Raw genomic sequence first — 25584 nt, 5'->3', positions numbered from 1 at the left:
GTCTATAAAATTCTTTGTCACATGTACCTTCACCAAAGAACTGATACTACCCTGGCCTCTCAGCCATACCTGTCAGTCATTACCAGAGAATGGAATCAACTGGGAAATGTGGACTGACTTTCAGATTTCAAACTCAGAAAAAACAACTTGTTTACTGAAGATTCCATATGTTTTCCATGTATAAAAGCCTTCAAGAGGACACCAATTAAAAAATTGGGTGAGAAAAAATCCAGCAGAGGTGTGTGGGCTAGCCAGTGTTTTGCACTGACCTCTGATTGCTGAGGAGAAATTGAGTTTGGCCCCTTTCTCACATTACAGGAAACTGGAGTTAAAGAGGCCAGGGGTTGCCAAACCTGAACGTCTGAATGCATAAAACTCTGGTCCTGTATGGAAAGCAACCTGAGGTTTTGCTCACTAAACTCCTAAGTGAAACCTTGGGTTGTAGTGAGTTTTGCCATTCATACTTGAGGTTTCCAGCCACCTGGTACATCTGAATGTGGAACTGCAGGCTGGGCTGGCTGAACTCAAATTGAGGGAAGAAGCTCCTCCCTTTTTCTGGCTGTGATTGGCTGTGCAGGCTGTACTTCATGCAAAAACGAAGCCTGTAAAGCCATTTCCCCCACCTCTCTGCAGACATGAAAGCAGGGGTGGGGTGGGGAATGTTACGTGCGAATGTGTCCTTTGTGTGTTTGTTTGATTAATTGAGCTACAGGCTATTAGGGAATTATTCCCCTGAATTCAGGTGGCTGACCTGGAGAAGTTAAGAGAGGCACAGAAGTATGTAGACTACATCCTCAAGCCAACTAACTTCTATTGCATTTAGCCATAGACCATTATGATAAGACACTCATTCTACAAATAAAAAGGAAGGTATGAGGATTAGCATCAATACACAGGACGCTAAAACAAAGAGTCATAGTTAAGAACAGCCTCTTTATCCAAACCTTATGTCACCACCCTTTTTGCAGTTACTGCAAAATGGCCCACTCTGTGCAACACAAGGATGTGTTCGCAGTGATGACATACTCCCAGTTCAGGGGTGGTTTTTTTGTTTTTTGTTTGCTGCTCTATGAAAGGCAAGGCCACGATAAGGCTTTTCCCGCACAACATGAAAGTGTAACCCAGCCTCTCTGCAACATTACAGAGCCAGAAATTCACAGGCCTTGTGTGGCATGGCAGGCCTCCTGTATGTAGTCTGCCTGCATGGTTGTGCCAGCCCTGGATGTCTATAGAGTTTTGTCTTTCCTTAGGATTCAGCATGTGTTGCCACCATACTCACCTGTTGCCACATTAACCCTATGTATTTATTTTTGCAGGCTGCCACATTGCCAAAACAGCTTTGTGTGGGGGAAGCAGAGGCTGTGGGGGTTCAGTTGCACACATTCACATTTAATATGTGGTTAAGCTGTAAGGGTGATGGTGCAAAGATTGAGTAGATAAAGACTGTGAAGCCCTTAGGACACTATGCTATAACTTTAGTAAGACCCTTATTTTTAAACAAATCTGAATCTATGCACATCCTAGGGTTAATCTAGTTTAGATATCTGCAGTGATATGATTAAAACACTCTAATGTAACAACTGCATCCCAGATCTGGAAGATCTGAGCCTTCCTTTCTATTTGCTTCTTTAAAATAAATTATGAGCAATGCCTGTGGCAGGACCTGGAAAGACAAGCTTTGCCAAATTTCTTTGATAGGAGTGTGCTATTGCAGTGTGACCTTGCTGTCTTCCTATTGGTCTAAAGCACAAATAGGCACAGCCACCCCCCCGGAAACAAGATAGCAGGTGCAAGTTAATTAAATAAAAGAACCATGCTACTTCATGCTGGAAGAGAGCATGCATCCTGCTCACCTCCCACTGTTACATTCACACTTGCTTGTGAAATGTTGAGGTCTTTCTTACATGGAAGATGTTACATCCATAGGAGGGAGAAAGGAAGGGAGGAAAGGAAGGGGGTCTCCTTAGAAATAAGGATGCTCACTTAGCCAGCCAGTCTAAGAAATGAAGCATATCTGTATATAAGAGAGAGAGAGAGAGAGATTGATTGCAGGAAGTCTGTTGGTTCTTAAACTACCTTTCATCTTTTTAGAATATTTATGCATTCAAGAATGAAAACTTCAGTCAAAAGGCATCTTAATCAACATAAACTCAGTGGCTGATATGATGTAGAAAGTAGTCCCATTGAAATTAGGCAATGCCTAACGTTCTTTTAATTTCAATGAGACTAAGTAAATTTCCTCATCCTGTCAGTCAGTATCATTTGGCATCTCTTATTATTATAACAGAGAACAAATTTGATCAATTTGGACCAATAATCCAGTACTCTACCTTGTATGAAATATATACAAATCATAAATTAATCTGAGATTCTCCCAAATTTTATATAACTGAAGTAAAATTAGAGGGCTCTCTTTCTGTTAGCAACTTCCAAGCTTATTTTTTATCCCCCTCAAATAGCCTACCAAGACAACAGCTGGATTCATAGGCACAACAACAGTACCCTATTCATCTCTACTTATATCTAAAACTTATTTCCATAATTTCTTTATCTGGGGCAGACCTGCTATATGCATAAAGCCACCTACTTTCAAGTTCAAGTTTCAAGTTTATTTCAAAGAATTTCCTTCTGAATATGAATACAGATTATGAATACTGATAGTACTGGGTGTATCTTTACCTTTATTTAATTTAAGTTTAATCTGGTCATAAAGTAAAAAATGAACAACTCACACAAAAATTATTCTCATGTATTACTTAATATTTGTTTATGGTCCTTTAGTCTAATACTATACCCTTGGGAACAGCTAACTCTATTGAATCCTAGTCAATTGAAATCAGTAGAAACTCTGCATAGGTTCAGGGGCCTCTGCCGTGCGGGATGCCGGCACGGCACCGCTCCTAACCGCTTCTTGGACTATTATTGGTAATAACAACTTTTAAAAGTACTTCATGCATGCCGCCTGTACTGCCATAAGGCTCTTCACTGGACATCTGGAACAGCGGAACATTCTGCATCTGAACAGGGTTGTTCTGTCATATGTTGTAGAATTTGCCAACTAAAACTGCAGATGGCATTAGTTGAAGTCTGAGAAGTACAAAGGCTTTCTTCACAGGAAACATGATTATGGGGATAATTCTCCAGCCCATATTTCAGTTTTATCATTGAGAACCACGGGACAATCTTAGCCAAAGTCAACAGTTACAACTTCTGTTAGATATATAATCTCTCAGTCTCAATTTCTGCAAATTTATACAGATTTTAGAGGAATCCAATCTCATGAAATGATGGAATTCTTCATATTGATTTTGATGGAACTTGACTACAATCAAAATGTCAATAAAATCAATATGTAATAGTCAGATCTCAAATTTTTAATGCCAGCCCCACATAATAAATTTGAATGAACAGGAATCTGCTTGGCATAATTATGTTAAGACAAGTGCTGAGATTTTAAAAAGGAGACCCACATGCTTTGTACAAGGGGGAGTGTACAAGGCCAAGTGAAGTGAGCTCCTAGAACTATCTGAGGCCCTCAGACCTCAGTATTGTTTTCCTCCAGCACAGGGGAATGCAAAAGGGCAATGAACAGAGTGGATGCAACATCCGCTCCTGCAATGGGCAGGCAGAATGAGGCCTCTAAATTAGCTAGCCCTGATATAAATATTAGAATTTTGCCTTCTGCCTTTGTCTGGCCAACAGAGCAGTGCTTTTAGGCCACTGCACTTCAAATTTAAGGTTGTCCACTTTGAACACATATAAGAGTACATATATAAAAAGAGGCCTGCTGGATCAGGCCAAGATCTATCCATTCCCTATTGCCTGCAGTGGCCAGCTAGATGCCTCTGGGAAGCCCACAAACAGGAGATGAACTCCTACTCCTGCTGTTGCTTTCCTGCAATTGGTATTTAGAAGCCTACTGCTTCTCTGTTAAGATTTTCATGTTTCTCTTTCAGGGTTGCCAAGTCATATCTAGAGCAAGGGTTCCCAAACTTGGGTCCCCAGATGTTGTTGAACAACAACTCCCATCATGGCCATTGTGGCTGGGGATGATGGGAGTTGTTGTCTGACAACGTATGAAGACACAAGGTTGGGAACCCTGGTTCCAGAGAACACCTATTTAGTTTGATGTTGAAAGGCAATGCAGTAATGGTGCCTTCTGAGGGTGCAAATTATGGAAAATCTAGTCATTTACTACATTGGGAAGTCAAGAATTGGTATGCATCAAATAAATTGTGACCAAGTATATTAATGAAGCTTTGATGTAGTTTATATTAAATTAATGAAAAAGTATATTAATGAAACATTGATATATTTTAATAAGTACAAGGTTAAAAACAGGTCACTAATACTGAATGGTCATTTTAGTCCTTTATTATCCCATGCTAAATTCAGGGGGGACAATGACAAACAAAATCATATCACAATCCATTTTGTTTCACAAAACAAACTACTTGTTAGTCCCTTTTTAAAAAAAGCTACCATACTTAGTATTTATTTTGGCTTTCTCCAGAAGCTCTTTCCCCACTCAAACACAGAAGAAGAAGAAGAAGAAGAAGAAGAAGAAGAAGAAGAAGAAGAAGAAGAAGAAGAAGTAGTAGTAGTAGTAGTAGTAGTAGTAGTAGTAGTTAAGTCTACTAATTGAAGCCTATTTAGGTAATTTTGCAGGAAATATTAATTGATAATAGAGCCTTCTGTTTCTTGTAGACAGAATCCCCAAATATGAACTGTCCATAAAAATTATGAATAGGTAGCCATGGCTACTGCTGCCTCAGTCCTTCTTCAGTTCCATTGTTTATCCTTTCCTCCCCTGCTGCAGCAAGTAGGTATCTCTTGTGGAAACAGCAGGTTTTAGGGGAACCTTGGCAAACTGCCCTCCATAGACCTTCTTCTATCTGGGTTTGCCCCTAGAGAGCCACTCTGCCATCCCCTCTCAAAGGCTATGGACACAAAGGTAGTCTCAGGGATCAGCGAGGCAGCTTCATGTCTCAGTCTCTTCCATAGGTCTCAAACTGAGTTCTCTGCTTAGACTTGAATTCTCCACTGTGTAGTTCAGCAGCTGCCACAGAACAGAAATCCACACATTTATTTAGAGCTTATTTCAGTCTATCCTTATGGAAAGCCTGTGAGTGGCGCAAGTCTTTTTCTTTTACCAAAAATGTTCCTCTTTGAAAACTAATCCCTTTTCCAGTCAACTCCCTCTTCTTAAATTTACAAGTTCTTTGAAGGCTCACTTTAAAGTTAAGACACATGTCTATATTACAAGATAAATAACTCTCAAATACACTTTTACTGGAAGTAAAATTAATTTATCTTCCATAGAGCCTAATTGGCCTCACTGGAGGCCTTGGTGATGTCTGATTTTCCACTTATATTGTGCAAATATTGACCATGCAGTGGCTTATTTTTCTGCTTGGTTCTTGACTTGTTCTTTCTTGTAAGCCTGCTTTCTTTCATTGGTGTTGAATAGTTTCTCATTATTGACCATTTGAAGTGCATCTTCTTCACTGTCCTTGATATATTCTTCAAGGCCTCTTTTCTCCTCCTCTACTGTTTGATGGACTTGCAGCATTCCTCTTCCACCTGAGCTGCGAGGGAGGTATAGCCTATCGACATCATTGCGGGGGTGCAAAGCATGATTGATGGTCATCATGATGATCATCATCATCATGATGATGATGATCCATGCACCAGTTTTTCCAATGAGGGCACAGATCAGGTATCCATGGTGGCTGCATGACAACAACTGTGGCTAGGATCAGGCTGTGGATTTAATAAATGATTTAGATGTATCTGATGTTAATATTTTTAATGAATTTGCTTATTCTTGTTATGCTGTTAAAGGCAGCACAGGGCTAGTGTACTTCAAAGCTGTTTCTTTTCTTCTCTTTTTTTAAAATGAAACCTGTTCATTTTAAGGTAATATGACAAGCTTTATGCTCCATTTACAACAGATTTAACACACCAGCAAAACAAACAAAAGCAGGGTTGTTTCCTCTGGCTTTTCCAGTCTTTTGTCTCCAAAGGATTTGAGTCCTCAGTTGTTGATGGGTTTTCTCTTTCTCTTCATTTAACAATGTCGCTTCTGATTGGAATAAATGATGGAAAGAACATATATTGTTATCTTGTTTGTGATGTACAATGATTACTTAAAAAGGCCACATTAAAGAAGAGATTATATGAAAGGAAACAGCTAAACATTGTAAGCCTAACCTGTAAATTTCAGCTATATTGACTGGGAGCCAGTCTAAAAATACCCTCCAGTTGTCTCTTAGATTTCTTTGATATCACAGTGGTAGTAAATGACTCAGGAAAAGTCAGCAGGAAATTGCCTCTCATGCTTAAGAAGGTTCTAGTTAATAAAACGGAACAATGCATAACCTCCTTAATTCACACTATTTATTTTAGTTCTTGTAAAGTAAAAAATACAGTTAAATGCAGTTTACTTTAAGTTTAACTTCAACTGCTTTAAGTATGGTTAAATGCAATTTAACCATCTTATTTGTTTATTTTTCTGTGTAAACCGCTTTGGAATCTTTGGTTAGAAAGCATAGTAGTAGCAAGGCTGTTTTTTAGAAAGCCTGCAGGGTGCCAGGCCTGAGGCAAATCAGCCAGTGTAGGGCCCCAGTTAATTTTAATGATAGTTAAAAGAACAGGGTACAGGGCAGTCACCCTGCTTGCCCTGCCCTAAATACCTACTGTAAGGACTGAATAGTAGTACATAGCAGTAGCAGCAGCAGCAGCAGCAGTAGTTTAACAACAGTGATTTGACCAGGATTGCTCTGAAAATCTGCATTCGCACAACCATCTCCGTGGGGCTCAGCAATTCCAGTTAACTCTTTAACCAGGACTGCTGTGATTCCGAGAATACAGCCATTATGAATGATGTCACACTACAACCTGCCCCATCATGCCCACATCATTTTGGAAACTTCTTGTGATTTGATAGCTGTGCGCTTTTCTTCTTTGTCATGTACTGTGTATGTGGAACATACTGGTATATAAATGAAGATTTAGCTTTCGACCTATTTCTTATCTTTCTTTTGCTATAGTCTCCTTTGATTAGAATCTATCTACCATGTTAGCAAACAGCATTTGTAATTATAAAGGTGGCAAGCCACCAATTGATTTGCTGGAGTAATCACACAGATTTGAATGGGATTTCAGAGTAAGTTGTGCATGGATTGCCATCATAATGCCTTTGCAATAAAATATTGATATTGCTGTATTTTTTAATATTATTATTAAAAAGAGAAATTTAACTCATGGGTCACTTGATTCTGTTTCTCGGGTGATGTACTATAATGCAAGAGGGTAATAAATTCATAAAGATATGATGTGCCTAGGGATGATTGGGGCACCATGCAAAAGGTCGCAGTCTTCTAGCCTCAATTTTTCAGGAATTGATGTGACATTTAAATTGTATATCATTTCAGTCATAACAAATTTATTTATATCATGTGCTACTGGGATCGTTTTTACATACATTACACGTTTGATAAATTATGAGCTATTTGGATCACTCTGTATTTGCATCATAATATAATGTCATGTGCCATCACCATGACATTAGCTGCTAGGTGCAATGAATATTACTCATTTGGAGACTGCTGATTGTAGAAGCTGTCACAGAACAGCTCACTAGTACCAGCATAGTCTGAGATTTTAAGCACTGGTTTTGAAGGATTTTATATGGCAAAAATAATAAAATGATGGACTAATCCAAATCTAGTCCATGAAGTGGAACTCTCATTAATTTAATGTAAGATTTGCACATTGAACCATTTATCCAACATATCTTGTAATGTACTGAGTATAATAATGACATTAGAAAAATTATTGCTAAGAAATAACTTTCCTAAATATAAAGTAGCAGCAGTTTAAAAACACAGTCTGCTCATAGCTTGTTTATTTATAAGTAACTAAATTTGGGTTCAGTAGAATTTATTCCCCAAATAGTATGCAAAGGATTTCAGTTTAGACACTGAAATCAACACTGTGTGCTATCCACGTCCCATTAAGAAATTTGCAAAACTCTTAGTGGCTGACATCCTGATGTATGTATGTATGTATGTATGTATTGGTTTATTTTGGCCCAAGGCCAGCATAAATACCAAAGGAAAAAGAAACAACAGGAGTAAATACACAGAATAGATAAAATACATAAAACATAAAATACATAAAACATTAATACCTTCAGATACCGTATACATAGCTAATTTCATTCAAATAGAACTGGTTAATCTGAAGTACACAACCCGGCATCTCGTGCCTCAATCATTCTAAACCAAATCTTGCTTGCTATGAATAAAAATTTTGCTACCCTCCTGTAAGCATACTCTGACTTAGCAGCAACCAGGAAAAGAACCTTGTCCTTGCCAGAAGGGCAATTAGAATTGTAATGAGTTAGCAGTGGGGAGAGAAGCTTTCCCCTTAATTCGGTATAAAATCTGCACTTCAGCATCAGATGTTCCATAGTCTCCACTTCACCGTTCTGGCAGGGGAATAATCTTTGATCATAGGGCACCTTCCCAAAACGTCCTTCCAATACTGCCGTATGAAGGGCGTTAAGTCTAGCCACTGAAAGAGCCCTACGATGATCCCCATTAGATATCCTAAGTAAATATTCAGCGGGGAAATGGCTACTGATTTGGTCTCCTAGGAACAGGCCAGGACCTATTTGGGCAACATCCCCCTGTTTGTCATGTCCCAGATACATTGGGTTATGGCAATTTTGGCTTTGCTGTGGCCCAAAGTTCTAATCAGGGGCAGGGGAAAACCCAAGGATGCTAACATTGCATTGATATCCTTTTTTCAGTGGGTCATAAAACCATCCTCCAGTATCCATAGGGTGAAAAATCAAATTAAGCCAATAAGAGAAAACCATTTTCCAGATATTATGTTTCTGCAAGAAAGTTGTACAAGCAAATTATGCTACATTGGGATCTTGCATTCTAGACCAGTGTTGCACTAGTGTAATGCTGTTGTGCTAGCTTAAGGACATAGCACAATGATGTTGTAGTGTAAAGAAAGGAATATTCATAGGGAGATTAGTTCTTGCACTAGCATAAGCTGTTGACAAGTTGTGCGTGCAATTACTGTTCCACAGGACCTCCAAGGTAGCATTCTCAGAAATGCTACCTTTTCCATGTTCAGGGCCAGTGAGACAGACAGAGCTGAGGGGTCTCAATGCATGGATGAGATGGTGGTGCCAGGAAGATGGGATTAGATTTGTTAGGTATTGGGATACATTTGGGTACAAGACGAGCCTGTACAAAAGGGACAGGCTCCACTTGAACCAAGATAGAACCAGATGGCTGGCACTTAAAAAATCAAAAAGTTTGTAGAGCAGCTTTTAAAATGACACCTGGGGGATAGCTGACAGGAGCTGGCCAGTATCTGGTTTGGCAAATGCCATCCCTTAAGGTGTTGGGCTGTAAATCCTTCATATAAACCTAAAGGGGACAGAACAGAATCAGATAAAAAGTAGACAGAAGGATGTGCTAGACGGTCAGAGAGATCAAATGGCAAAAGAAAGATAGCACATATCAGGTAAGAGATTCAGCATATAGCTACTGATATGCCAATGCCAGAAACTTCTGAGACCAAGATGGACAAGCTGGAGTGTTTGTTTGCTAACGAAAATATAGATATAGTGGGCATAATGGAAATATGGTGGAACAGTGAGAAAGTGTGGGACACAGTTATTCCTGGATGGAAACTCTATAAAAAGGACAGGGAGAGGTGAATTGGGAGTGGAGCAGAACCTTAAGTGGCACAGCAGGGAAATGCTTGACCAACAAGCAGAAGGCTGCCGGTTCGAATCCCTGCTGGTACTATATCAGGCAGCAACTATATAGGAAGATGCTGAAAGGCACTGTCTCATACTGCACAGGAGGAGGCAATGGTAAAGCCCTCCTGTATTCCACCAAAGAACCACAGGGTTCTGTGAGCACCAGGAGTCGAAATTGGCTTGATGGCACACTTTACCTTTAGCATTGTATATTAAAGAAGGGCTGGAATCTCACAAGCTAGAAAACCTAGGAAGTGGGTGACAATAAAAGGCCTGAAAGGAAATGTGCTACTAGGGATGTGCTATCGCCCTCCTGATCAAAATGCTGACAGTGACAGGGAGTTGCAGAAGGAAATCAGTGAGGTGCCAAAGAAAGACAGAGCTGTAATAATGGATGACTTCAATTACCCACACATAGACTGGGTAAATTCGGTCAGCTAAGGACAAAGAGGCTACATTTCTAGACATGCTGAATGACTGTGCCCTAGAACATTTGGTCATGGAACCAACCAGAGAGAAGGCAATCTTGGACTTAATCCTGAGTGGTGTACAGGACTTGGTATGAAATGTGAGTGTTGTGGAACATTTAGGGAACAGTGGCCATGGTCTGATCAATTTCAGCATACATGCAAGGAGAAAATCGCCAAGAAAATCTAACACAGACACTTTGAATTTCAGAAAAGGAAACCTCTCTAAAATGAGGTGTTTGGTGTAAAGAAAACTGAAAGGGGAAATCAGGAGAGTTACTTCACTCCAGAATGCATGGAGTTTAAACAAAACCACAATAATGGAAGCCCAGTTAAAATGCATACCAAAAAGGAGGAAAGGTTCCACCAAATCTGGGAGGATGCCAGCATGGCTAACAAGTAAAGTTATAAAGGGGAAGAAGACTTTTTTCCAAAATTGGAAGGCCTGCCCAAATGAAGAAGAGAGGAACACAAACTCTGGCAAAAGAAATGCAAGGAGCCAATAAGGGAGGCGAGAAGAGAATTTGAGGAACATTTAGCTAGAAGCATCAAGGAGGATAACAAAAACATCTTTAAGTACATCAGAAGCAGGAAACCTGCCAGTAAGGTGGTTGGACTGTTAGATGATGAAAGAGTGAAAGGGATTATTAAGGAGGATATGGAGATTGCAGAAAAGCTAAACAAGTCTTTGTACCTGTCTTCATGGCAGAGCATACTGAGCATATGCTCAGTACCTGTGCCTAAACCGAGCTTCTCAGGGGCAGAGGCTAAAGAACTGAGTCAGATAAAGGTGATGAGAGACAATGTTCTAAACTGCCTGGAAAAATTAAAAATTAACAAAATTAAAAATTAACAAAAAATTAACAGTAGAAAATGAATTGATTCAGCACTTTATTTAAAATCATTGTCCCCACTGCTGTATTAAATATCCAGATAATATCCAGATAATCTAGAAGAATCCCTGCTAACTGAGCAAAGAGGAACCTTTCAAAGGGGTGATTCTCTTGTAAATACAAGCAGAGGAGAGCAACTGACCCTAACCAAACCCAGGACAGCATCCCTGTAATGACTATTACTGGTGTATACCTTATGTTTCTTTTAGACTGTGAGCCCTTTGGGACAGAGGACCATCTTATTTATTTATTATTTATTTTTCTATGCAAACTGCTTTGAGAACCTTTGTTAAAAAGTAGTATATAATTGTTTGAAGTTTTAGTAGTAGTAGTAGTAGTAGTAGTAGTAGTAGTAGTAGTAAACTAGCATAGTGCCTCAAATCTCTCCCAACAATTTGCAAGATTAAAAAAAACCCTGAAAAAATCAGAATTGAGAAACGAACATTCAAATAACTGCAATTGTTTCATTAGAGCGGTCTTGAGAATGTTTCAAGCATTCTGCTAACTGAGCGAAGAGACACCTTTTAAAAAGCATTTCTCTTTACTGAGCAGGAGGAGGGCAACTGGCTCTATCCATCCCCAGCACAGCATCTCTCCAGTCAGATTCTGAGTCCTTTGGGAACAGGGAGCCATATTATTTTATTTTATTTTACTTACTTACTTCTCTGTAAACTGCTTTGGAAACTTTTGTTGAAAAGTGGGATATAATTATTTGTTGTATTCGTATTCCTAAAGAGGGACCAAGTAAGACTGCTTAGAAAACATCTCATTGGCATAAGTACAATATTTCATGTATTCCTAGTTTTTAAAAAGGCCTGTGATTCCCCTTTGCAACAGCAACTGCCAAATGGCCAAGTTCCACTGACAAATAAAGCTGCTTTCTCAAGTGACAATTAAATTGCTTTTTATTTCTTACTGTTCACTTCAATCAACAGATTCAGTACATAGCAGCTCCATTCAAAAAGACCACCTGAGCACATGGCCTCAGCCATGCAGAGTTGCCATTGCTGCAGGCAGGCTGGTTGATACCTGAACTAGAATCCAACTCTGAGCTCTTTTACTGTATTCCTAATTGGCAAAGCAAGCTTCTTGGCCTACACAGTCTGCTGCTCAAGTTCCGCCCAGAGCAACTTCCTAAAAATATGTGTTTTGTGCTATGAGTATTTGACAAAGCCTTTTAATGGATACACCTATGTGCTTAGAAAAAGAAAAAGAAAAAGAAAAACTACAGCTGACTTCTCTATGGCTATTTGACAGCTGTATCTATCTTCTGTACTCCATATCAGTCTGAGCTGTCCAGCTTTCTGATTCGTTTCAGGCTTACATAGCTTCCTTTTCCCGCCGTGTTTTCTAAGAATGTATTTTTCCCTTGGTCTATTATTCAAACATGACAATGTGTAACAAAAGTGCTACATTATGTGTGAACAATTTATACAAACCACGAGTGCTCAGTTTGCACAAAGAACCATCAACGTCTAAAGTGTTACAGATCATCTGCACAATTCATGAATGCATGTTAGCATCTAAAACTGTATTCATAGCTTTGCCATTATGAACATCCTCTATAATAAAGAGCCTGTGTGTGCGCCCGTGTCTCTGCGCCTGTGTCTTCCTTGGCCGTTCTGGGCATGCGTGGAGCGCATGCCCAGAATGTCCGAGGAAGATACGGCTGCAGGCACCAGGCAGCCATAATGAGGAGAGCGGCGGGCCGAGAACGGAATACGGGGAGGGCAGCAGCAGGACCGGCCCTGCCGCTGGAACATACGAGGCAGCGGCGGCGTGGAGAAAAGACAGCAGCGCGGCCACTGGGAGGGCAGAGGTGGCGGCGGCGGCGGGTCCAGCCTGGCCACAGGGATAGGAGAGGCGGCGGCGGGTCTGGCCCACCTGCCGAAAAGAACAGGGGCAGCGACTGTCCCTTGGGCGGTCCGGCTGGCTGGTGGCTGCAAAGCCATGTTGGCGGGGGGGCGGCTCCAGGAGAGCAGCAGCAGAAGCCGGACGGGCGGTGGGGGGGGCTTGCGCGGAGCCGCCTCCTCCTCCTCCTGCTCGGCGGCAGCCGGCCCTCGGGTGGTTCCCAGGACAGCGTTGTCGTCCCCCCGGGAAGAGCCGCTGGCAGCAGCCTGCCGAGCGCCAGCAGGCAGAAGCGGGGACCAGCAGCTCCCAGAGGAGAAGACCTCCGCCCACCCGCCCCTGGCAGCAGCTACAGCTCCTCCTCAAGCCCAGCCCAGGGAGGGAGGTGCAGGCAGCAGCTCAGCAGGGCGAGCCGTGGTTGCTGCTGCTGCTCTGGGCGCCTGGCCATCGCCACCGTCCCCAACTAGCGCCCGTTATTTTAACGGGCTTAAAAATACTAGTATAATATAAAACCCCTCATGAGTGCACATTAGCATCTACATGGCCCAGATAGTTTATAAAACTATTTTCATAACTTTGCAGTTATTAACATGTAAACTATATTTTCACTAAAACACCCAGGCTCGTCATTGCAAATTATCAGGTCATTTTCCATTTCCATCAAATTATCATGATTAAAGCAAAAAGAAGGCACTGGTGACTGAAGAGGGCACTGAGAATGATTATATAGCTGTTCTTAGGTGTCTGTACTGCTACTGCTGCTTCCATTTTGATGTTTAAAGCTCTGTAAAGTTTTCTGCAGTAGTCATGGGCATTTTTCACACAGCAGGCTTTACCACAAGCTTATTGAGAGGCTTCATTGCAAGTTTGAAGTTGCCCCCCCGCCCCCCCAAAAAACCCGACGCAAAAAGTGGATATTTTTTACCCTGGATATAAATTGGGCTACACTCTAATGTGCAATAAAGACCCTGAATCGTGTGTGGAGTGCTCCCCAATAGCTTGCAGGGACTTCAGGGTAAATCTGGCAGATATGTGAATAAACACCCTCCATTCTGGAGGAGATGCGAGCTAAAGGTCCTGTATGAAAAACGCCATGGGGAGACATAGCCCAACCTCAGAAGCATGCTAGTGAGGGCTAGGAAGTGTAAAGCCCTTTAACTCGCATCTCCTCCAGAATTATTATTATTATTATTACATTTATATCCCACTCTTCCTCCAAGGAGCTCAGAGCAGTGTACTACATGAGTTTCTCTTTCACAACAACCTTGTGAAGTAGGTTAGGCTGAGAGAGAAGTGACTGGCCCAGGGTCACCCAGCTAGTTTTCATGGCTGAATGGGGATTTGAACTTGGGTCTCCCCGGTCCTAGTCCAGCACTCTAACCACTACACCATGCTGGCTCTCATGGAGGGGTGTGAGGGTGTGTTCACATATTGGCCAGATTCACCCCTAAGTCCCTGTGAATTATCGGGGAGCAGTTCACACACAATTCGGGTTTTCCACTGCGTGTTACGAGTGTAGCCTGACTTATATCTGGGGTAAACACCCCCACACACACACGCACACTTTTTGCATCATTTTGTGGGGACAACTTCGAGTTCACAGTAAATCCTCCCAGTAAACGTTCAGTAAAGCCTGCTGTGTGTAAAAGTCCCAGATAACACTAGATATTTTCTTAAGCCCCATTGAGCAAGCAGACTGCAGAAGTGGCTCCTGAGCTGTCAGTTTCAGATGAATCTGCATCTTCAAAGGTATAGTAGGCTGTTCTGTTTGCCTTCGTGAAGATCTTTATCACTTCAACAAACTACTGCTTTCAGCAGCATTTTTGCCAGAATACACATTCCCCATATGTGGGAAAAGACAGAGCCTCTCAAATAAGTACTGGGATAATTCCAATTATCCACAGAGATGATTGCCTTAGTTATACATAGTTAAGTTTGGGGCAAGATTACCAACATTGTCAGGAAATAGAATTCTGTTACACAGTGTTACATAGTTTTCACTTCAAGCTCCTATTTGCCATTTGAAATGTAGACTATCCCAGATTTTGGCACCCATCTAAAAATGGTAAACAGACTTCCTCTTCCTCACTGGGACAAGATTAATAATAATAATAATAATAATAATAATAATTATTATTATTATTATTATTATTATTATTATTATTATTATTAACCCCCAGTGAGGCACTACCTTGACGTGGTTGTGGGGCTTGTGTGCTCTGAGGAAGGTGAGAGCTATGCCAGAGGTCCAACCATACTGGACAGGTCTCACCAGAGGAGCCAGACAAAGAGTGTCTCTCCCATCAACAATATGGTGAGACGTAACTTTAATAAATCTATACCGGATCGGTCGTCGCCCGGGTCAACAAGGACCGCGCCAGGTGCTATAGTCCCTGGACATCTGGTGGCAAGTGGGCTACAGGACTCGGGATTTTCAGTTGAGCAACCAGGGCTGGAGACAGCAAAGCTACTGGAAGAAACGTCGCTTAACCGAAAAAATATATACAAAAAATGCCAACAAGGAAATAATGATCTGCTATTACAAGTCTAGTCCAACTAGAAGAGGTTATTTAAAAAGAATGTACCAAATTTGGAAAGAGAAGCATCCAGATACAGAAATAACAGAACAAAGGCTAGCAGACCAGAGAAGATTCATAATAAGAAATAAAGTATTCACAGGAGTTGAGATGGAAGAACTGCAAAGAGCAACACAGCCTCAAGATATGGAAGAAGAATTACCACCAACTGAAGCAGTTGCTCAGGCGCAGGTGGAGGAGGTGTTGGAAATAGAGAATACCACCGTTGCTGAACTGTTTCAAAATCAAAACCAGGCAACCTCCCCCTTGCCTTCACCTCAAAAACCCAAATGCCATTTAACAGAAAATCAACAAGAGCTAAAGCAAAAAATAACTGAGCACATGAACCAAACAACCACCAGGGTTCGACTTCCCGCGCTAAAAACAGTTGCCAAAAAACAACTCGCTCAGGCATTAAAAGATGTCAATGCTGCACTTGCAGAAATAACAACCAATAATTTGCAAGAAACAAACCAACTAATGTACAGTGCAGCAACAATAACAACATAAAAGCTCGGATATAAGATCAGTGGACCTGTAAAAAAAGAAAGCAGTACATCACCTAAATGGAAGATTTGATTAGAAAATAAAATCTCCAGGCTTAGATCAGATGCTAGTAAATTGAAAAATATGAGAGACAAGAAGCTGAAGAATAAAAACACCAAACAGTATCTGATCCAAAAATACCACCTAGATTCAAGGAAAATTAGAGAAGTCCTGGAAATAATAAAGCAGCAAATAACAGCAGTGTCAAAGAAGATTAGCAGATATGAAGCCAGAATTACACAACACAGGCAGAATCTCCAATTCCAGTCGAATCAGAGACATTTCTACCAAAGCATAGAAGGAGAAACTGCAAGAAACGTAGAAACACCAAATAAAGAAGAAACAGTGCAATTCTGGCGGAAATTATGGGACAATCCAATAGATTATAATAAAAAAGCAGGCTGGATGAAAGAGGTCAAAAAATGTAACCAACAAATGCAAGATCTAATAATAACACCAGAATTAATAAGTGAAAGAGCAAAGAAAATTAAAAATTGGACTGCCCCAGGCGACAATGAACTGCATGGCTTCTGGCTTAAACACCTAACAAGCCTTCATAAACAACTATCAAAACAGTTCAATCACATTATGAAAGGCGGTGATATTGAACAATGGCTAACAACTGGGAAAACTCATCTCATCATGAAAGACCCAGCAAAAGGTGCAGTTCCAAGTAATTATAGACCGATAACCTGCCTGCCAACCATGTTCAAATTATTAACTAGAATAATACCAGATGAAGTGATGCAACACTTATTAACTAACAAACAGCTTCCAGTTGAACAGAAAGGAAATGGCCCGAACACCAGAGGCACAAAAGACCAGCTGCTGATTGACAAAATGATTTTAGAAAACTGCAAGAGAAGAAAAACAAATCTAAGTGTTGCATGGATTGACTACAAGAAAGCCTTTGATTCATTGCCTCACACATGGATACTAAAATGTTTAGAAACAACTGGTGTCAGCAAAAACATTCAGATATTTATTAAAAAAGCAATGAGCATGTGGAGTACACAGTTAACAATCAATGGCGAGGCACTTGGACAGGTTAGCATTAGAAGAGGCATTTTCCAAGGGGACTCACTATCCCCTCTATTGTTTGTAATCACCATGACCCCACTTTCACAAATACTAAACAAAACAAGCCTCGGATACCAAACATCTAAAACATCAAGTCAAATCAACCATCTGCTGTACATGGACGATCTGAAGTTGTATGGAAAGTCCCAGTCAGAAATCGAATCACTGCTAAACACTGTCCGTATATTCAGTAGTGATATAGCAATGGAGTTTGGACTAGAGAAGTGTGCTGCATTAATAATGAACAGAGGGAAAATAACAAAAACAGAAGGAACAGAACTGCCCAATGGAAGCAAGATCAAGAACCTGGAAGAGAAAGAACCTTACAAATACTTGGGCATTCTCCAGGCTGATAACATCGCACACACTGAAGTTAAAAGAAAAATTGGAAGTGAATACATCAGGAGAGTAAGAAAAATCCTCAAGTCCAAACTCAATGGCAGGAACATCATACAAGCCATAAACACCTGGGCTATACCTGTTATTAGATACACTGCAGGAACAATAGACTGGACCCAGGCAGAGCTAGAGACGCTAGATCATAAGACCAGGAAAATCATGACCATCAATCATGCTCTGCACCCCCGCAGTGATGTAGATAGGCTATACCTCCCTTGCAGCTCAGGTGGAAGAGGAATGCTGCAAGTCCATCAAACAGTAGAGGTGGAGAAAAGAGGCCTTGAAGAATATATAAGGGACAGTGAAGAAGATGCACTTCAAATGGTCAAGAACGCGAAACTATTCAACACCAATGAAACAAAACAGGCCTACGAGAAAGAACAAGTCAAGAACCAAGCAGAAAAATGGAAAAATAAGCCACAGCATGGTCAATATTTACATAATATAAGTGGAAAATCAGACATCACCAAGACCTGGCAATGGCTTAAGAATGGCAACTTGAAGAAAGAAACAGAGGGTTTAATACTGGCTGCGCAAGAACAGGCACTAAGAACAAATGCAATAAGAGCAAAAGTCGAAAAATCCACCACAAACAGCAAGCGCCGCCTTTGTAAAGAAGCAGATGAAACAGTGGACCACCTGATCAGCTGTTATAAGAAGATCGCACAGACTGACTACAAACAAAGGCATGACAAGGTAGCAGGGATGATACACTGGGACAAGGCTGTGGCAGAAGAAGACCAAAATAATCCCAGTGGTAATTGGCGCCCTGGGTGCAGTTCCAAAAGACCTTGAAGAGCACCTCAACACCATAGGGGCCACAGAAATCACCATCAGCCAATTACAAAAAGCAGCTTTACTGGGAACAGCCTATATTCTGTGACGATATCTATAACCATTGACAATAAAATTCTGGCATCCCAGGTCCTTGGGAAGGACTCGATGTCTGGATAAAACAAACCAGTCAATAACACCTGTCTGACTGTGTAAACAAGAAATAATAATAAATAAATAAATAAATAAATAATAATAATAATTCAATTTCTATACCGCCCTTCCAAAAATGGCTCAGGGCGGTTTACATAGAGAAATAACAAACAAATAAGATGGAACCCTGTCCCCAAAGGGCTCACATTCTAAAAAGAAACATAAGATAGACACCAGCAACAGTCACTGGAAGTACTGTCCTGGGGGTGGATAGGGCCATTTACTCTCCCCCTGCTAAATAAAGATTATCACCACGGTAAAAGGTGCCTCTTTGCCCAGTTAGCAGATAGGTCTGTTTGCAGTCTGCTGCTGCAAATGTTCTGTACCCGAATTGAGGTATTTGCATTAAATAAATTTGTAAGTTATACAACAGGAATTTATAACAATTTCATCCTGTCATGAATGACCTATAAATGTGACCTGGCTTTGGCCCAAATTGTGTAAGCTCAGAATCCTGGGTAAGTGCAATGATTCTGCAAGCAATATTTCAGCAGGATTCAGTGGTAGCACCATAAACAAAGAAATGGAGGTGGGACAAGGAAGGAGCAATGGAGTGATCTGATAAAGTAAAGTTGTGCCTTCGAGTCAGTGTCAACTCCTGGCGTGGCGACCACAGGGCCCTGTGGTTGTCTTCGGTAGAATACAGGAGGGGTTTACCATTGCAATCTCCCACACAGTATGAGATGATGCCTTTCAACATCACCCTATATCACTGCTGCCCGATAGAGATGTTTCCCACAGTCTGGGAAACGTACCAGCGGGGATTCGAACCAGCAACCTCTTGCTCACTAGGCACTTCCCCGCTTACTTCCCCACTGTGCCATTAGGTGATTTGATAGCCTTGTGCATTTAAAAATCCAGATTTTATCCGAAATTGCCCCAAATTGCTAAAAACTGGTAAAATCCAAATCTGTTATTAAAAATTGGATCAGTAAAGTTGGAATTAATTCTTAAATATCAAGATTAATTTCAGAAAATTCAGAATTTCAGAATTAGCAAAATTGAATAGGACTTCCCCCATAGAGATGAAAAGGGAAATAAATAAATACATCACTAAAGATAATCAGTTGGCCCTAGAGCCTTAAAATTTGTGAGACATGTGGGAAAGGGGGTTAGGGCTCCTTGTAGTGAATTTGAAGGTAATTAGTCAAACCTCTGATTTTTGGTGAATTTTTGAAATGTTTGTTTAAAATGGCTAAACATTGTGAAATCTGGCTTGTTTCAAGCCAGAACTTTACAAAAAACTTCTGAAACTTAAGACCCTCCTTGGACCATCATTCCTCAAGCATGTGGAGGAATCTACCCCTTGCCTTCATGAAAAGGAGTAACAGAATGCCCATTTCCCCCCAGCCCTTTTTAAAAAAAATCATCTATAATAATTGGATTGACCAATTCTCTTAAGATTCACTACAGGGGACTCTGACATCCTTCTCCACATGTGTGGCAAGTTTACATTTGCCTCTAAAATCAACCGGATATTTTTGGTGATTTAAAATTTTTCCCTATGAGGGGAAATCCAAATTGAAGTTGGAATTCGAATTCAAATTCCAAATCTAATCCAATATCGAACATTGTCAGAACCCATAGAGTCTGAATTGGATATTGTCAAATTCAGATAGGCTCAAATTTTCTGAATATGCACTGTCACAGACCTATGATCTGATAGTAGTTACCTCTCATTATCAAGTTTATTGGATAATCTTTCCTACTTTTTTTTTTTTTTTTGCAACTATGCAGTTGGAGTACTGTATCAATTTCACCTTTGCCATTTTAGTTATGTATGTTGTTTCTGCAACAAATTCAGTTTTTCTAGGTCAGGAGTCTAAAACCTGCCACTCTTAAGTCACATGTTATCTGTATATACATGTTGTACTTTGTTACTATGACTTATCGAGAATAAAAAGTCAAGATGTGACACTTGAATACTGCCTGAAATTGAAAAGCACACCGTATTCACCAATGCTGAAAAACTCTCTAAAGACACCCAAGAACAGAAGTCACACTGAAAGGTGTTGGAAGTAACAAACAACAACATCACGCATATAGTTATAAACCTTTTTGGTAATATAGAATGGAAAGAATTTATTGTGAGCTGCATTTGATTCTCTACATTTTTCTCTTTTCTTACATCAATCACAATAAATATTGATTAATTGTGTTTGCATACGTGGCAGCTCTTGAAATATTTTGGTAAAAGACCAAAAAAAAAGGAGGGGGGAGGTTGCAGGCCCCTGATCTAGGCTATGCCTTCTTTCTACTTAAAAACAATCTGGTAGGATGTGGGATCATAGAAGTAGTCAGCTTCCCAGAAATCAAGGTTATTGTGCAAAGCAGTTAAATCAGAACAGCTGGATTTGAAGCCATTGGGATTAAACCAATTTAAAAGCAAAGTGTGCTGGCACAAATGATTTTTGGACTAGCCTATAAGGAAGTGGAACATACTTCTGAATATTTCTGTATATAATTACAGATCTTAATAGCACTTGGTAGGGTTACAATGAAGCCCTTGGAAAGGATATTTAGATGCCGTGACGTCTCTATACCTACTAAGATTAGAATCGTTTGGACAATGGTTTTTCCTGTGAGACTCTATGGGTGCGAAAGCTGGACTTTGAAGCAGCAAGATAGAAATAGCATTGACACTTTTGAACTTTGGTGCTGGAGAAGACTTTTGAGGATACTATGGACAGCCAGGAAAAGTAAGAAATGGATCATAGAACAAATCAATCCAGAATTTTCACTAGAGGCACAAATGACCAGGCTCAAACGATCATACTTTGGACATATTATGCGGAAGACCCAGCTCCCTTAAGTCCATAATGCTGGGAAAAGTTGAAGGAAAGAGAAGAAGAGGGTGACCAGCAGCAAGGTGGATGGACTCAATTAGGGCAGCAATGAATGCACCACTGAGAGACCTTGAAGGCCAAGTTGAAGACAGATCATCCTGGAGAGAATCTATTTATGTGGTCGTTAAGAGTCGATACCGACTTGACAGCACTTAAGCAATCAGTCAATCAATCAATAGCTTCATGCAATTTTGTGCTAGATTTTTCAGATTTTTTCACTGAACTTTGGTATATTGAATGTTGTGTGACTTCTGGAGTAACCAATGTTTCCAAGATTTTCCAGGAAGTATGCAAGCAGCATACAGTCGACACCAGCCAAACAGTGTGACCATTTTGCATGACTGTTGTGTCACCTAACATACATCCGTTGCCATAGGGCAATTGTCAGCACCATAGCAGCTATTCCAGCAGCACCCACACCATTTCTAGGACTTCAAAGGAAACCGGGCCGAAAGCCATTTTCAATCTCAAGCCAACACTGAGGTTCCTCACTCCTGGGAGCAAGACAAACTATCTGTAACCTATCTCTCACTCCCTGCCCAGTAAGTACTTACAGGTTTGGAGAGTTATGAGGGCAAGTGGTGTATCTTTTGTCTTTTGATTTGCTGCACAGTTTGCTTTTATAACCTGTACAAAAGTCTGTCAGATCCAGCATGGGCCACTATATATGTAAGGGAAAACTGCCACAGACATACCCCTAGCCAGATGGAGAATGCAATTACCATCTCCACTCCCTGCAACCAAACATCTGGGCTACATGTGGAGAGAGTCCATTACTTCCATCATGTTTATGTTTAAGAGATGAAATTCACCCTTCTTACCCTTCCCAGCCAAACAGCTGATTGGCAGGATTTTAATCTCTCTGTGTGTGGTTTTTTAAGGATTATAGGAACACAGGTAGCTGTCTTATATCAGGTCATACCACTGGTCCATCTAGCCCAGTACTGTCTACACTGACTGGTAATGGCTCTCCAAGGTTTCAGGCAGGAATCTTTCCCAACCCTACCTGGAGATGCCAGGGATTGAACCTGGGACCATTTGCATGAAGAACAGCTGCTCTACCACTGAACTATGAAGGTTGATGTACTTTAAAATGGTTTCCATATTGCTCATCTAGTTGGTAAACTCACACAGGAAATCTTAAAAGGGAAGAGAATGCCCTAAGAAAAATATCTTTACTCACAACAATACCCAAATTCAAAATACATATGCATGTGTGAGGGACATGAACATGTAGAATAGGCACATTTCTTTTTGAAACAATTCTAAAGTGGCAGTCAGGAAAAGATGCAGTTAGCACTTCAGAAGTTTCAAAGACCTGCAGCTAATTCCATATGTAAGTACTTTTCATACTTCATGGGAAGAATAAATGTATGAATGCAGTGTTTCCCAATTTTCATAATTAATTTCAATTACACAAACTGTGTTTTGTGAAAGTTGAATTTAGGGTTATTAAAATTCAATTTAAGAATTCCTGGGTATAATAATAAATACCCCAGACAGACATGAGATAAATGTGATGGTGAACACCTATGGAGCCCATGAACAACTACATAACAGTAATAATTCAGCTCTCTGCCTCCATTATATGCTCAAGGCCAGGATATCTCTTTTTCCTCAAGAGACATGCAGTAAAGTGACACACCAGTCATCCAGCCCAACTTTTTAATGAAATTGACCATGGCAGGTTTGTGAGAACATCAGCATCAGACATGTGAATGGGGCAACCAGCCGCTCTCAACAGAAGGCTTTTTGATTGATTTTAAATTAAGGTCATGGTCCCTTAGGCCATAACTAGATTTTATTATTTCTGGCATATTCCAAGTGTGTATTAGGTTTCTTTTCTTCATGAGCAGCATTTAGGGTATTCTATGGAGCAGTGACCCTCAAAGCTAATGTGGAGAAAACTGAACACAGCCCATCCTTCTGGCAATTATTTACATCTTATGTAACAATTCATTGTAACTAATTGTTAAATAAGTTGCATAGTTAACTTATTTAATATAGATATATAATCATACCTGCAAGGGCATCCTGCTTCACATCTTTCAAGGTCCAATTGCACCACCCACTCCTTTGATATTGTTTTTCTTGATAAGCAGCATTGAACAGCAATGTCTACAAAACAGACACAGGTACTGCAGGTACTAGGGGTCATATCCTAAGGCAGAGGGGTATCTTATCTGTTCCAAAAAGGATAGGCAAATGTAGTTCTCTCAGCCCTATATCATTTTGTGAAAACTGCAGTTGTAAACTGTTTTAATTTCTATTTTAATTTGTTTTATGTCTGTTGTAAACTGCCCAGAGATGTGAGTTTGGGGCGGTGCACATAAACAAACAGGCAGACTAGGATGCAGCCCCTCTTACTTCATTCCCTGAAGCTTGACAGTCTCCCCACAAGCAGAAAACCTGCCTGTGCCAGCTTTCCCATGAAGTGACTCGAAGGAGTGCCAAGGAAGGTGCCTCTTGAGAGGACTGGACATGCGTGGTGTGGTAGCACTTTGCGGTAGCTATTTTAAAATCAGCAAGTTCGTGACCTCTATGAGCGGCGGCATTTACCGGAAGTTTCCCTCGCGCTTGCTGCATGCTCCATTTCTCCGCTCCCCGCCCAGTGCTTTTGGCGGCAGCAGCAGGAGCCCCTTAGCTCCAGAAACAGGCTCGCCACACGTCAGACAAGAAGAGAGAGATGACAGCCACAGACACACATGCGCAACGTGCCCTTTCTTTCCCACGGCCTGCTCACAGCTCACGATCGGGGATTAAGGGCGAGAGCTGCCAGCCAGGCCAGAGAGGATGCGAATTCAAACAACCGTGCGTCCCGATCGTACGGCACGTCACGTTTACTTAGTGCCGCAGACTTCAACGGACTTGCCCCGCGCCCCACATATGCGCCCTCTGGGCTGTAGCCCTGAGCACGGACTCTTGCTGGCTTGCGCTCTCCAGCCATCTCTCCTCTCCCCAGTTGGCCCGGCGGCTATGTCCCCGTCTTCGGGTCGGCTCGGCTCCTTTGCCCCCCTCGCCAGGGCTTCTTCGCAGTCTCTCCCCGGGAGATCAGCTGTACTCAGGAAACCAGGCAGGCGCAATCGCCCCCCCCCCTTTAGTTCTTTCTCCCCCGAGTCACCGCAGCAGCGGCGGCTGCCTGGTCCCTGCGCGCGCGGCAGTACAGTTGCGCCGCTGTGCAGCAGATTGCCGTGGCGCGTGCCAGCTTTGGTTTCGCCGAGGCGCACTGCATTCGCCTCGCCTCTTGGTGGCGGGCATGCGCCGTGGCCACCCAGCAGCAATTTGGAAAGGGGCGGGAGCTGTGACCCTCCCCGCTGCTCCGCGCGCCCTGGAGGCGGGCGCAGCTCGGCTTCCTCCTGCCCCTCCCCTCCATCCCTCCCCGGAGCAAGCGAGTGTGAGGGAAAGAGACATACACGCACGCAACACATACACATACATGCATGCATACATGCCAGGGATACCCAGACGCTAGACAGCGGCAGAAGGGAAGGGGGCGTTATAGCGGAACGTACAGCCGGATCCTCCTTGCCAGTCGGGCGGAGGCAGGAGCAGCAGCACAGCCTGACAGATACTTACGCTACAAGGACGCAGGAGAGGGCGACCCCCGCCTCCCTTGAGTCGCTGCTGTGGCCAGGACGAAGAGGGAGGAAAGGAAGGCGACCCCCGCCCCCGATCCTGTCCGGTTCATGGACGCAACGCAAGCCGAGGAGACCGAGGTAAAAGCTCGCAGATCGGAAGCAGATGGGGGACCTCTCAATCAGCAGAGGAGAGCGCTGGGAGATACGCAGCCGCCGCCGCCTCCTCCCCGCTTCGCCCAGCGTGTGGAAGGGAGGAGGGTTCGAGAGCTGAAGGTTAACGGTGGGGGGAGGGTTGAGAAGCGCAGGTTTGCCTGCTGGATCTTTGGTGGGAGATTTCGCTGGACCCGGAAAGCCTTTTAGGGCGGGGATGAGGCGTGTGCTGCAGCCGGCTGACAGGTTGACTGATCCCAAGGAGCACTGAGCATGCCAGCTATGGGGATGAAGGTGGCTCTCTCCTCCTCTTTCTGAGGATGCTTAATATGAACCCTTTTAATGCGGCGGAGGGAAAGAGATCGGAACGCAAAAGTGGGATTTCCCCCTGTATCGCCATAGAGGTTGGTCCAGAAAGTGC

The 25584-nt window shown here is 42.0% G+C and overlaps 1 protein-coding gene and 1 long non-coding RNA gene across 4 annotated transcripts in view; one reads left to right on the top strand and one right to left on the bottom strand.

The window, feature by feature from the left end:
- Positions 1-4358: 4358 nt before the first annotated feature.
- On the bottom strand, positions 4359-25375 carry LOC128349758 (uncharacterized). Its single transcript, XR_008318975.1, has 2 exons — positions 25012-25375; positions 4359-6085 (listed from the first exon to the last, which is right to left on the bottom strand). It is a non-coding gene; the product is annotated as an uncharacterized LOC128349758 (long non-coding RNA).
- Positions 24117-25584, top strand: part of RAI2 (retinoic acid induced 2) — a 57630-nt gene continuing 56162 nt past the window's right edge. Inside the window, exon 1 of one of the 3 annotated variants that reach the window (XM_053306655.1) lies at positions 24117-25151. The gene's annotated coding sequence lies outside the window, so the exon portion shown is untranslated. Of the gene's footprint in view, positions 25152-25320; positions 25568-25584 lie in introns of those variants that run through there. The other 2 variants (XM_053306658.1, XM_053306657.1) reach the window with 2 other exon arrangements.

Source organism: Hemicordylus capensis, chromosome 3, assembly GCF_027244095.1.
Source record: "Hemicordylus capensis ecotype Gifberg chromosome 3, rHemCap1.1.pri, whole genome shotgun sequence".
Classification (NCBI taxonomy): domain Eukaryota; kingdom Metazoa; phylum Chordata; class Lepidosauria; order Squamata; family Cordylidae; genus Hemicordylus; species Hemicordylus capensis.
Note: the sequence above shows the minus strand (reverse complement) of the source record. Positions and strands in the feature narration are given on the sequence as shown.